Here is a 12,030-nt window from a genome sequence, read left to right as displayed (position 1 = left end):
CTCGGTTACCACTTTACGTCTACTTTTTGACTTCCATTTAAAAATCTCATTTTTTATTTTCTCTCATGTTTCTTTGTTCTTGTTGCTTGTGGGATTATCCCTTAAAAATACCTTTGGTGTCATTTTCAGTGGATTTGGTGAGGGATCAGAGGTTAAAACAGTCCTTTAATCCTCCATTTTTGATAAAAAAAAATTCCTCAGGATTTAAAAAAGCATACTTACTTTAAAGTCACGTTCATATTGCTCTGTTATCTTTAGTTCCTTAAGTTTGAATTCTCCTATTTGTTATGCCAACTGACTGTTGATTGTAGTGGTTGTTATTTCTCTGTAATATTTGATTGTGAGCTCATCTATTGTCCTCACCATTTACTACTCAGACTTGGTATTTTGAACTGTCACTCAGGTGTCCCTCTTTCCCCTATGGTCTAGGGCAGGAATTTTGCTTTGGGGTCATGTCTCAAAGCTGGAAGGTGTTTTTCAATTATGGATGGGCCAGCTCTTTCTTGATTCCTAGCCTTTTTCAGTGAACTCAGTTCCAGTCATCTGCTGTGCATGGGATCCGTAGACTCATTGGTGTTATTGTCCCTATCTTAGACCAGTTCTAGTATTCTTCTGGGTTCCTGTGGCTTCAACACCTACTTCCTGATAAGTCCATACATTTCTAAGTTCTCTTTTCGTTTCTGGTCCTTAGCGATATTTCTGTTTCTCTTTTTTTTTCTCTCTCTCTCTTTGCTTTTGATCTCAGATATTTATTTAACAATTAAAAATATGTTTTAACTAACATTTCTATGTTAGTGTGCATGTGTGTTTGTATGTGTTGTTGCTTCTCATGCCTCTTCAATCCACTGTCATGACAGGATATCAGTAAAAATTCAAATAGCACATAAAATAAAATCAATTTATGTTCCTGTTCTTTATTTCCTTTCCTTAAAGATAAGCCCTGTTAAAACTTTCTCCCAGTGAATTTTAAATGTCAACCTGGAGGACACATTGACCATATCTATAGTTAACTCACAGGGTGTTTGTGTATATTGCACATGCATATATGTGTTGGAGGTGAGAGACTCTACATTATCTCAGAATTAGTAACACTTTATTTTTTAAATTAAATTTATTGAGGTAACATTGGTTAACAACCAATTATAGAAGTTTCAAGCGTATAATTCCATCATACATCTTTTGTATGGTCATTGTGTGCTCATTGTGTGCTCACCATCCAAAGTCTTATCTCCTTCTGTCATCATATATTTGACCCCTTCATCCTCTGCATCCTCACCTACACTTTTCCCCCTCTGGTAACCTTCAAACTGTTAGCAGACTCTTATTTTAGCCAGGTTCAAATCAATGGGATGGGAGAAGTAAGATGTAGAAGGTAAGTGGGAAGGTGTCTCTGAAGAAATCCAGTCACTTCCGACATGAGACGAAATCGTATTGCTCAACAGAAACCTATGAGGCCATATCCGTACCTCTCTTGGTTCCCATATTGTAAACAACAAGGCTGTCTTGCTGAAAGAGCTGGCTTTGCTCCAACTTTGAAAGTGTTGAGGGTGGAGGGAGACTAAACAAGTAAGGCCTACGGGCTATGCAGTACAGGGCTCCCACTTGGCCAGAATCCTTGTTCACTCCTTTGGGATCCTGATCATACTCAGCATGTACTGTCCCCTGTGCATACTTGTCAAGGTGTTTTAGAAAACATGTTTATAAGAATCAAATAACCAGTTAACTGATTTTGTATCAAATGCCTGATAGACCCTTGATACGAGAGCAGGTGTTATAGAAATGAAACTTAGAGAACAAAGGAAAATTGTGAATTGTGGCGATGTGAGGAGTTCATGAAATTTACTGTAGCATCAGGGTAATCAGAACAAAGAGATCTATCTAGGGGTCCTAGCGCATCACAAGCTGAATGTGAAGATTTGGGAAAATGTTTCTAATTAAATAAAAAAGAAAAAAAAAAAGACTTAGTAGCCTCATGACCTTAAATACTTACTTAAAACTTTCTAAACTCGTTTCCTCTTCCACGAAGTAAGATTTGATTAGGTAAGCTCCAGTTCTGAGAGGCGATGCTCTAAATTTAAGACTCTATCGAGATGTACAGATAGGGCTATACCTCTGTGCGAACAATCTGAAACTTCTATTTTTCTCAGATCAAGATTATAAGGAATTAGGTACTTCAAAGAAGGTCACTTTGTAGTGTGTGCTTTCCAGACAGCTACCGACCAGGTCTAGCATGAGGAGTTCCTGAGAGTTCTCCCTCCTTTCTCCCTCTCCTCTCCTTTCTCCCTCTCCTCTCCTTTCTCCTTTCTCTTTCCACCCTCATCCCCCTCCAATACCTTCCTACCTCATCTGTCAGCAGTTCACTTCCTTCAGGGTAAGCAGGACACTTGGAAAGGGGCAAATACCTCTGAGTAAGTGCAAGACTTTTCTTTCAGTCACTAAGCATAGAATGAGAATGGGTTTCCGAACTTGTTCTCTTGTATAGATCTTCTCTTTTTGAGCATTCAAGGTCATGAGCAAACCTGCATGCTGCAGTCCAATACATCGGCTTAGCCTCTTACTCACAGCTGTGTCTGCTGATAATCGAAAACCTAATATGTGTCAGGCACTGTGAAAAGCATGTTTTAGATGACTTATTTCATTTAGTACTTCCCAAGACCTTGTGGTAGGAATTATTATTATTCCCATTTTACAGATGAGGAATATAAAGCTTAGGAGATCAGTATCTCACCCAAGGTAACACCGCAGCAGATAAGTGGCAAAACTGGAACTCAAATCAAGGACAAAACTGCTTTCAGAATCTGAATTCTTGACTGCTCATGACACATGGAGAAGGCCTGAGGTGGTGTGAGAACCACAGCAGCTTCGAGTCAGGTTGGGTCTTGGTCTATCCTGACTTATATGACCTTGAGCAAGTAACTTAACTTCCTTAACCCCTGTCTCTTTGAAGGGATGATAGCATTAGAAGCTTGTCAAGGTTCAAGGTAATGTGTGCCAGGCTCTTGGAATAGACTGAGGCCTTGATAAATGGCAGACGTTATTATCATAGCTGAGAGTCTCAGAAAGGTAAGTTGAGGAACTGGCAAGTCATTCCAAAGCTTCCAACTTTAATGGCTGTGCTTCCTGAATGATGTCCCAGAATCAGGGAGCCAATAGAAGAGTTGGGATATATCACTTTCAAAGGCATGGGGCTGCTCAGAGACGAAAAGACAGCTTGGAAAGGGGATCAACAGTCTTCCTTCATGTTCCTGCAACATCCATATTTTTTTTCTCTTCTTCTGGATCATTCCATTAGCATACAAGCTCTCTCATCTTACAATAACCCTCCCTTTACCCCACATCTCTGTCAGCTATGGTCCTATTTCTCTGCTCCACTTTGCAGGCAAGGTCTGAGTCTTACTGCTCAAAGGAAGGTTGATGAGTGACATTTAGCAGTCTCATTTGGAACCTGATTTGGGCTTACTCGGGGTTCATGTAAGTCTGGGCACGCCTGGAAAGAATGAAGGGTCAGGGTCCTTTAGGGAATGAGCTCATCTCTACAGGAGAAGAGCAAAGCCCATGGATCTGCAGGAGGTAATGACTCAGAGTTAGGGGCAATGGGAATAGGTACTGTGATTAAGACCAGCCTGGCCCCTGGACTCTGGCCTGTGGACTCTTGCCTGAGTATTAGGGAGATGAGGCTGGGAGTGAAAATTAAGAAAGCTGGGAGATTTTGGCAATGCAAGTGACATACTCAAGAAAATTGGCCTTGTTCTATTCTAAGTGGCCCAGCTGGAATCAGCAGAAGGATGAGGACCAGCTTGGCAAGGAGGCCCAGGAGCCTCCAGGGTGCAGGTGGAAAGAGGCTCCCTGAGGTGTTCCCTACTGGGTGTCATGAAAGGGCTCAACAAGGAAAAACGTGGCAAGATTTCTGGTGCCACCAGGAGTGAAGGACAGTGTCACTTCCTCACTTGCTGTACCCCTCTTCTGAAAGGCCTGTTTTCCCTGGGCTCCTGCTTCCTCCTGCGTCTTTGCCTTCTTTTCAGTCTCTTTGGAAAGCTCTTCTTTTTCTTTCAGTTCCTTCAATGATATCCTGTTCTTCCCCCTTTTCTGCCCTTTCTCTGTTATCCGCTTTCTCTGGGTGACATTATCTACTCTTGTGGATGTAATAATTGGCCATCTCTGTGAGAATCTCTAAAAATGTGTTTCTGGGCTAGCCATTCTTCTTGGACTTCCAGAGCTAGCTTTTCCAAGGCCCACTGACATGCCTTCTTGTACTTTTAATTTTTAAATCCAAAATTAAAGCCAGCCTCTTCTCCTTGAAACGTGTTTCCTTTAAGCCATTCATCTAAGCTATAGGTTGGAAAATCCTTTTTTGATTCTTTCCTTCTTTCTCACTGCCCCAATCTAGCCAATTGATAGCTAAGCCCCATTGTTTTGTCCTTAAAGATCTCTTAAACTCACCCCCTTATCTCCACCCCCATTGTCATTGCTTTACTGAGACCCTCACCATTTCTATAATAGCTTTCTAACTGGACTTCTTCCTTGAGCCTCTATCTCTTTCAGTTCACTCATGTGCCATGCAGGGAGAAATCTGATGGTATTATTCACCTGCTTAAAGCTCCTATACCTGTGGGGTAAAGTTACAACCTTTTAGCACAGCACTCAAGGCCCTCTGCAGTTTGGCCTTGACTATTGACCCAGTCCTGTCTGTCTCATCCCACATCTGATATGGCCTTTGCTCTGGCCATGCTGGATTCCTTGAATTTCCCCTAATACATCATGCTGTCTGCTTTTGTCTAGGTTTCTTTGGTTGTAAGTAACAGAAACCTGCTTTAAAGAAGTCAAAGCCTAAAGGGAATTAAGTGGAAGGATCCAGGGGTATCTGAAGGACCTCAAGAGTCATGAGGTTCCAAGAGGGACTAGCACCAAAAGCAGGAAGGTGCTACTCCATCCAAATCAATAGAAAAACCTAGGTAACATCTTAGTCTTCCATTTCCAGGAAAGCAACTCCGGTTAACCCAGCTTTGGCACGGAAGCCAGCTGCAGGTAGAACACACATAACTTCCTTGGGAAGGAAAGCTTGCATGGTATCCCCAGAGAAGTCTCTAAATCCTCATTGCTGAGCCTTAGCATATGCTATTCTCTTTCACTGAACGCCCTTCCCTGTGTCTCCATGTGGCTAAATTCTATTCATCCCTCAAGAGTTACCTCAAGAATTAGACCTTCCTGAAAGTCTCCCTAGGCTGAGTTATGAGTTCCTCTGGGTGTTCCCATTAAACTATTACATAACCCTGACTCTAATGCTTATAACATGTGGGTGGTGTTCATTGGTTTCTTGTCTGTCTCTTCATTATACTATGAGATCTTGGGGGTAGACATTGAACCTGTTCACCTCTTTTTCTCTAGAGTCAGGGGAAGAGCCAGCTCTAAAATGGGATATGTTCAAATTTCGAATGAATAGAATAGCCCATTAGTCTCTGTCTACCACGTGCAGGTATTTTTGGAGGGAAGGATTCAGGCATATGATGAAAAAAGGGAAAATACCACTTATTTTGATGTTAGCATGTTCCTCACTGTTCATCAGAGTCCGAAGAATATCAGCCCTCTCAAGGTAGCTGTGTAATTTAAATTAGTTTTCTGTAAGTTTACAGGGTTGTGACTTCGTAGATGGAAACTGCCTAATCTGACTTATTAGCTGGTATAAATAAATGAATGGCTATAAGCAGAGCAGATCAGGTTTTAGAACAGGTTTTAAAAACATCACCATCTTTATACAACAGGCAAGTTGATGGTGGCTAGGTAAATTTCATATTAAAACTGTATCTAAGAGGGGTGGCTCCATAGTGTAGTGGTTAGCACGTCTGCTTTACACGCCGAAGGTCTTGGGTCTGCGCCCCGGGTGGAGCCACGGGCCATACCTCAGGTGCGCTGCACCCCACCCCACCGCAGTGCGCCAAGTGCGCCTGGGGTGCCAGGCCTCCGGGGATCCCCAGGTGGGGGTGCCAGGCCTCCGGGGATCCCCAGGTGGGGGTGCCAAGCCCGGGTGCACGCTGGGAGTGCATGGGAGGAGACGCCCCACCTTCAGAGATCTAGTTCTTAAAAAAAAAAGGGAGACAGCAACATCTGTAGGTTAAAAAGGAAGTGGGTGGGGGCAATGAAAGCAATAAAGAAACTATCTCTAGGAACTCATTTGAACTTTATATCAAAATTGATATGTATAAGGTTTAGCCCAAATTACTACACCCATGAAGTTGGAATAAAATTAAAAATTTAAATAAATATGAATAGCTAACATTTATTGAGAGTTTACCATGCTCTATTACTGGGCTAAGTGCTTTATATGTATTAACTAACTAATCTAATTCTTAACCTACCCTATGAAGCTAGTTCTATAATCAGTCTATTTTACAGAGGAGGAAATTGAGACACAAGAGTTTAGCCAGAGTTGGGATGTGCATGCAGAGATCCAGCCCGGGGACCTACACCCTCAACCACTCTGCTAAACTGCCTCAAAGTACTGTTTGGTGCCTCTCTTCCAATACGTATCTGTTAATGGTTACTACTTTAATTATGCCTTGTTTCACCATGCTTTTGTAGAGTTTTTCTTTTAATACATCCTTTATGTTTATGTTTTGTAGTAAAAAATCTCTCTGTGCCCTACAAAAATCATATTCAGAATTTCAATTACCCCATTTTCTCACTAAAAGTGGTACAGTAAAAAAAAAAAAAAATAACCTTTTCTAATCTACTGCATAAAAATGTATCTCAAAAATGTGTAAGTTGTAGAGACCTGCTGATTGTGCCAATAATTAAAAATATGGTATTGTGTACTTCAAGATTTGTAAAGAAGGTAGATCTCGTGCTCTTATCACAAAAAACAAAAACCTAAAAAACGAAAACACAAAGGGACATGAGGAAACTTTTAGAAGTGATGGACATGTTTATTACTCTTATTATTGTGATGGTGTCATGGGTGTGTTCATATGTTTGAACTAATCAAATTGTATATATTAAACACCTGCAATTTTTTTATATGCCTATTATAACTCAATAAAGCTGTTAAAAATGTAAAACAAACAAACAAATAAAACCTCTACATGGTTGTAGGCTTCTAGGCATTAAAATCTCTTGCAAGAAATTCTCATCATGTCTACATTCACCAATAAACCAGCTCTAAATGTCTACCTGCTGCACATGATGGATAGGAATAAATGAATAAATGAAAGAGTAACTTTAGGGCTGCCCTCTGGGTCTCTAATTTTGGGTTTTCTTTCCCTCTGAATCTTTATCTACAGATACTTATGAGTCCCACTGTCAGTCCTACATGGGTCAGTTCCCAGCGACTTGAGAAGAGGGTTCCTGGTAGAGTGAAGAGGGTAAGGAATGGGGAATCTGGAGACCAGGGTCCAGTGTTGCTTCTGGCACTTGTAGTTCAAGACCTTTTGGCAAGTATCCATCTGCTCTGGGCCTCAAGTTGTCCACCTGTCAAAAAGGGAGGTCAGTCTAGAAGTTGATCTTTTAACTTCCAGCCAGACAGTCTAGATTTAGGTAAAATAGTCCAGGGCCACCACTCACAGACGGGCAGTTTTGATACTGCATAGCCCAAGGGAGTGCCATTTGCATAGAGAAAGATGTGAGTAACACGCTTGTTATATGTATATATGTACTAAGCTGAATTAGCAGAATCTTTATATGAACAGAGGATTTTTGTGCAACCCTGACCTGGTCCCTGGGAGGTACTGTGACATGGAGATCCCTAAACATATAAAATGCTCCCTAAGAGTCAGGCTAATGCATTTTTGGCAATTAGGCACTTGGGCAAGAGTGGAGTTAGGTAGTGGACAGCAGAGATGTCCCAAGTGCCACAGCCAGTCTATTGTTGTAAATCCCTTAGCGTATCGTGGACATCCAAGCAAGTCCTCTAGAAATGTTAGCTGGTATTATTACTGTAGTGGAATAGAGAAAAATACGAGACAGACTACCTCATGGGAATCAAGAGTTTGACCCAACTTCCAGGTTAGCTTGGCACAGAGCCAGCTTTGATAGGAAGCTGGCCCTGCTGTTTATGGTCAGGGGAACATGTCTGACATCAGACTTTGCAAGGCTGTATTGGGAAATCAGTGCCTTATGCCTGTCTCTGAAGCTGCTGGGGGTGGGGCCTTGAGTTGGGGCAGTGATCTCTTCTCCCCATGTCCCCTCCCTACCCCCACTTCTGCTCTACCTGGGACACATGGAATGGTCAGGTGGAGGCCATCTTGCTTTTGGCTAGGGGTCAGCAGGAGCTGGAGGGGGGGGTCTTAGAGATGAGAAGTATACATGTACATGGAGAGAGATAGGAAGTAGGACAGATACCTGTAAGGGAAAGAATCACCCTCACAAACAATTGCATTTCTAACAGGGCATTTCTCATCTTCGATTTGGGCAGCTCTGCCACCTTTGCTTCTGGGTCAGTGGGTTTTAAACTTGAGTCTTGATCAGACTCATCTGGGGCTACAGATTCCCAGGGGCCACCCTCAGCTGTTCAGATTCAGTAGGACTGGGACCCTCAATTTAACCTTAAGCTGATGTGGTTAGTTGGAGACCTACATCCTGGGATGCTGAACGATATGGATTGCTTCTGTGTATTCCTCTGGTTCTTGAGCTCAGCTAGTGGGGAACCCTGGTAAGAGATTGATGATGAGCAGAAGCTTCCAGTTAGGGCATTTATTTCCTCATCTCCATCCCTGATGATTGCTGGGGTTGGCTCCCGTCAGGCAGTCCTCATCACATAGCTTTCTCTCTGGGCTCCCATAATGGTTCCCTTAACTCGCCGTTTAGGCCTGGAGAAAATAATAGCTCCCAACTGTTATTGGCTTTGGGGTACTGCACCATTGCTTATTACTTTCTTTATATCTTCCCTATACTTTCATTAAAGGTCCCTTTTCAGTTCTCATGAATTTTATGAACTTCTCTCCTTGCCCAGCACCAATATGCTATTTGTTCCCCTCAGGACCCTGACTCATTCAGGAGTTGTCCATAAAGCTGCATTTTAAGCAAGAATCCCATTTAAACATGGAGCACTTTTAGAAATACTACTCCACAATCTTCAATGCTTCCTAGTTCTTTTCTTGTCCCTAGTGCTTAACTCATTTGAGTAGTGCTTTTCAAAAGCAACTTTACAAGGAAATGAGGTTAATAACAAAGACTAATACTCTTCAGTGAGAAAATATAAAGGCATAGAAATGGGTGTATCCACAAAGCCCAGCCTCTCTGTCTGTAAGGAGGTCTACATCCGTGCTGGCCTGGCAGGCCCAATCCACAGATGATTAAGCTTCAGTTCTCTCATTTTTGGAAAAATCCCATCCCAGCCAAATAAATTGAAACAATGTAAAACTGTATGAATTCATCATGAATATTACTCCACCCTCTAAGTCTTCTCTAGCTCCTTTTAACAGCTTGGTTTATGTCCTCCCAGATATTTTCTGAACATTTATAAACCCATATATATTAGAATGTGTTTTTACACAAATGGATAAGCCATTTACTACCCTGCTGTTCTACTTTCCTTTTCACTCGACGTCATTTCTTGAAGATCTCTCTATGTATATTCATATAATAACCTTATTTTTGATTCTTTTGTAACAGCTTTATAGAGATACAACTTATCTACTATAAAATTATCTGTTTTAAGTATATGATCCAATGATTTTTAGTAAATTTTCAGAGCTGTACAACTAATACCACAATCCAGACTCAGAATATTTCCGTTGCTCCTAAAAGAACGCTTGTCCTTTGCAATCATTCTCTGTTCCCACCCCCGGCCCCAGGCAACCGCTATTTGCCTTTTCTGGGCATTTTATGTCAATGGAATCATACAAAATGTGGTCTTCCGCTCTGACTTTTTCCACTTAGCATCATGTTTTAACCTTGTGTTTACACCACTGCATTCCATGTATTCCACGTGTAGAGGCACCTTTGTAGTTTATTTAACCATTTCTCTATTGAAGAACATTTAAGTTGTTTTTAAGCTTTGAGTTTTATAAACAATACTGCCATGAATATCCTGTACACATTTGTCCATCTATGTGGCTATTTCTACCGGATGGATTTCTAAAAGGGTAATTCCTGGATCAGAGGGTGTGTGCAGTAAAACAGATAGGATCAGATTGCCTTCTCTGAAGGCTGTACCTATATACTCTCCTGCTAATAGTGGATGAGAATATCATCTTCTAATCTGCTGAATTCTGACCCCAAAACTATAGGACGAAGAAGCCTTCACTTTACTCCCTTCAGTGGCTCCTCAAAATGACCAGAGTTGCCCCTTTGTTCTTCTCATAACCTTTTTCATCTTTCTCCCTTTATTTTAATGATTAAAAGCATTTTATTGTGAACAATACACACTCTACAGGTTGCAGAAAACTCATGTTTATAGCTTAAAGAATTAATAGTACAACAAATCCCCAGTATCTGCTATCTAGGTAAAGAAAGAGAATCTTATTCGTATCTTCAAAAGCCCCAGAGTGCTCCTCCCTGATGACTGAAACCTTAAATGAACATTATCCAAAGTTTTATGGCAACCATTCCTTTTCTTTAGAGTCTGCATTTATGTTTGTGCGAAAGATTTGTGCCGAGTCAGTTTAGTTAAGCCGCAGCTATGTTTCCCCAGACTCCCTTCCTTGCATAGTTCCAGGTTAACATCCCCAGAAGAGACATTTCTGTGAGATTTCGAAGGCAGAAGTGAAGCCGAAGCTACATTCTTTTTATGTTCTGGAAGGTCAGCATAAGGCACCAGCAGCTGTTACATGTTGTTTCTTCTCTCTGCCAGCTCCTTTTATTGGTGGGGGGCAGCAGCTGGGTTGGCAGCCCCTGCCACTCCTGAGCAAGGTGTGTGCTGACTTTCATGATGCAGGGCACCAGCTTCTCCTGCAGGCCATCCGCATGTTGAACTTGGAGGTGAGAGACCAACGCAGGTTTCAGTCTGTCTTTGCAGGTTCCAGCTTGTCCTTGCTCTTCCTTCTCCACTTCACGTGCATCTTTCCTTCTTATCTGTCTGTCCTGCCATTTTCAGGTCTCAGCATCAGAAGCAAAGACAACAGCCTGACCTAAACTATTGAATCAGTTCTCATAATTGTGTGCAGTCAAATCCCTATAACAAGTCTCTCTCCCAATGGTCCTGTATGTTTAATTGAACCTTGTCTGATAAAGTGTGTGTCCTCAATAGAGGGTTTAGTTTTGCCTGTCTTTGAACTTCGCATTGGGCTCTGATTGTCTCTTCAGCTGTCCTGCCTGCCAGCTTGGAATAGGGTAACTCCATCTGAGCCTGCTCCATGTCTGTGCCCCTGACCTCAGCTGGCCCTTACCTCTATCAGATGATTAAGGCCCCAGCAACCCCTACACCAGGCACAAAGGAGTCTCACTCCAAGGAAGTAGTCTGGGCCTACCTGTGTGAGTGGAATTCTCTGAGAAGTGTCTATAGCATATATTTTCCCATCTGTTTGTTAGGAACCTGAAATATCACCATTAGAAAAGCGAAGTATCTGAAAAATTGAACTAGAAACTTATTCCAGCTCTATTACTATCTTGCCATGAGATTTTGATCAAGTTGCTTTGCTTAGGCCTCAGTTTCCTCATTTATGTATTGAAAAGTTTGGCCCGGGGGATCTCTAGGTCTTTCTGGCTCTGCTATTGCATGTGGTATGCTCTCCATGTGGGTCTACATGCAATGAGTTCAATGTGACATGCAAACTGGGGTACTTCTTCATATTATTCAACAGAGACTGGAGGCTGTTCCGATTTTATGAACAAGGGAGCCTATCTTGCAAAGATGAGGGAGGGCTTCTGGTGGAAGAAGATGTCATAAACTCAGGGGACAGAGAAAAGACAGATAATGTTAGTGTAAGTAGAGGAACATGTCTCTGGAAGCAAGAGGGGCCTGCTCAGTCTGAGCAGGCAGATCTAGGCAGAAAGGCGCTGGGCCCTGACACAGAGGGACTCAGGCTTGGAAACATAGGAGGGAAGACAAATTAATGACTCAAAGGCAGGCCCTGGATTTGCCCTGTCCTTGTGCTGGCT

The sequence above is a fragment of the Pteropus medius genome, unplaced genomic scaffold, assembly GCF_902729225.1.
Source record: "Pteropus medius unplaced genomic scaffold, Ma_sr-lr_union100, whole genome shotgun sequence".
NCBI lineage: Eukaryota > Metazoa > Chordata > Mammalia > Chiroptera > Pteropodidae > Pteropus > Pteropus medius.
Note: the sequence above shows the minus strand (reverse complement) of the source record.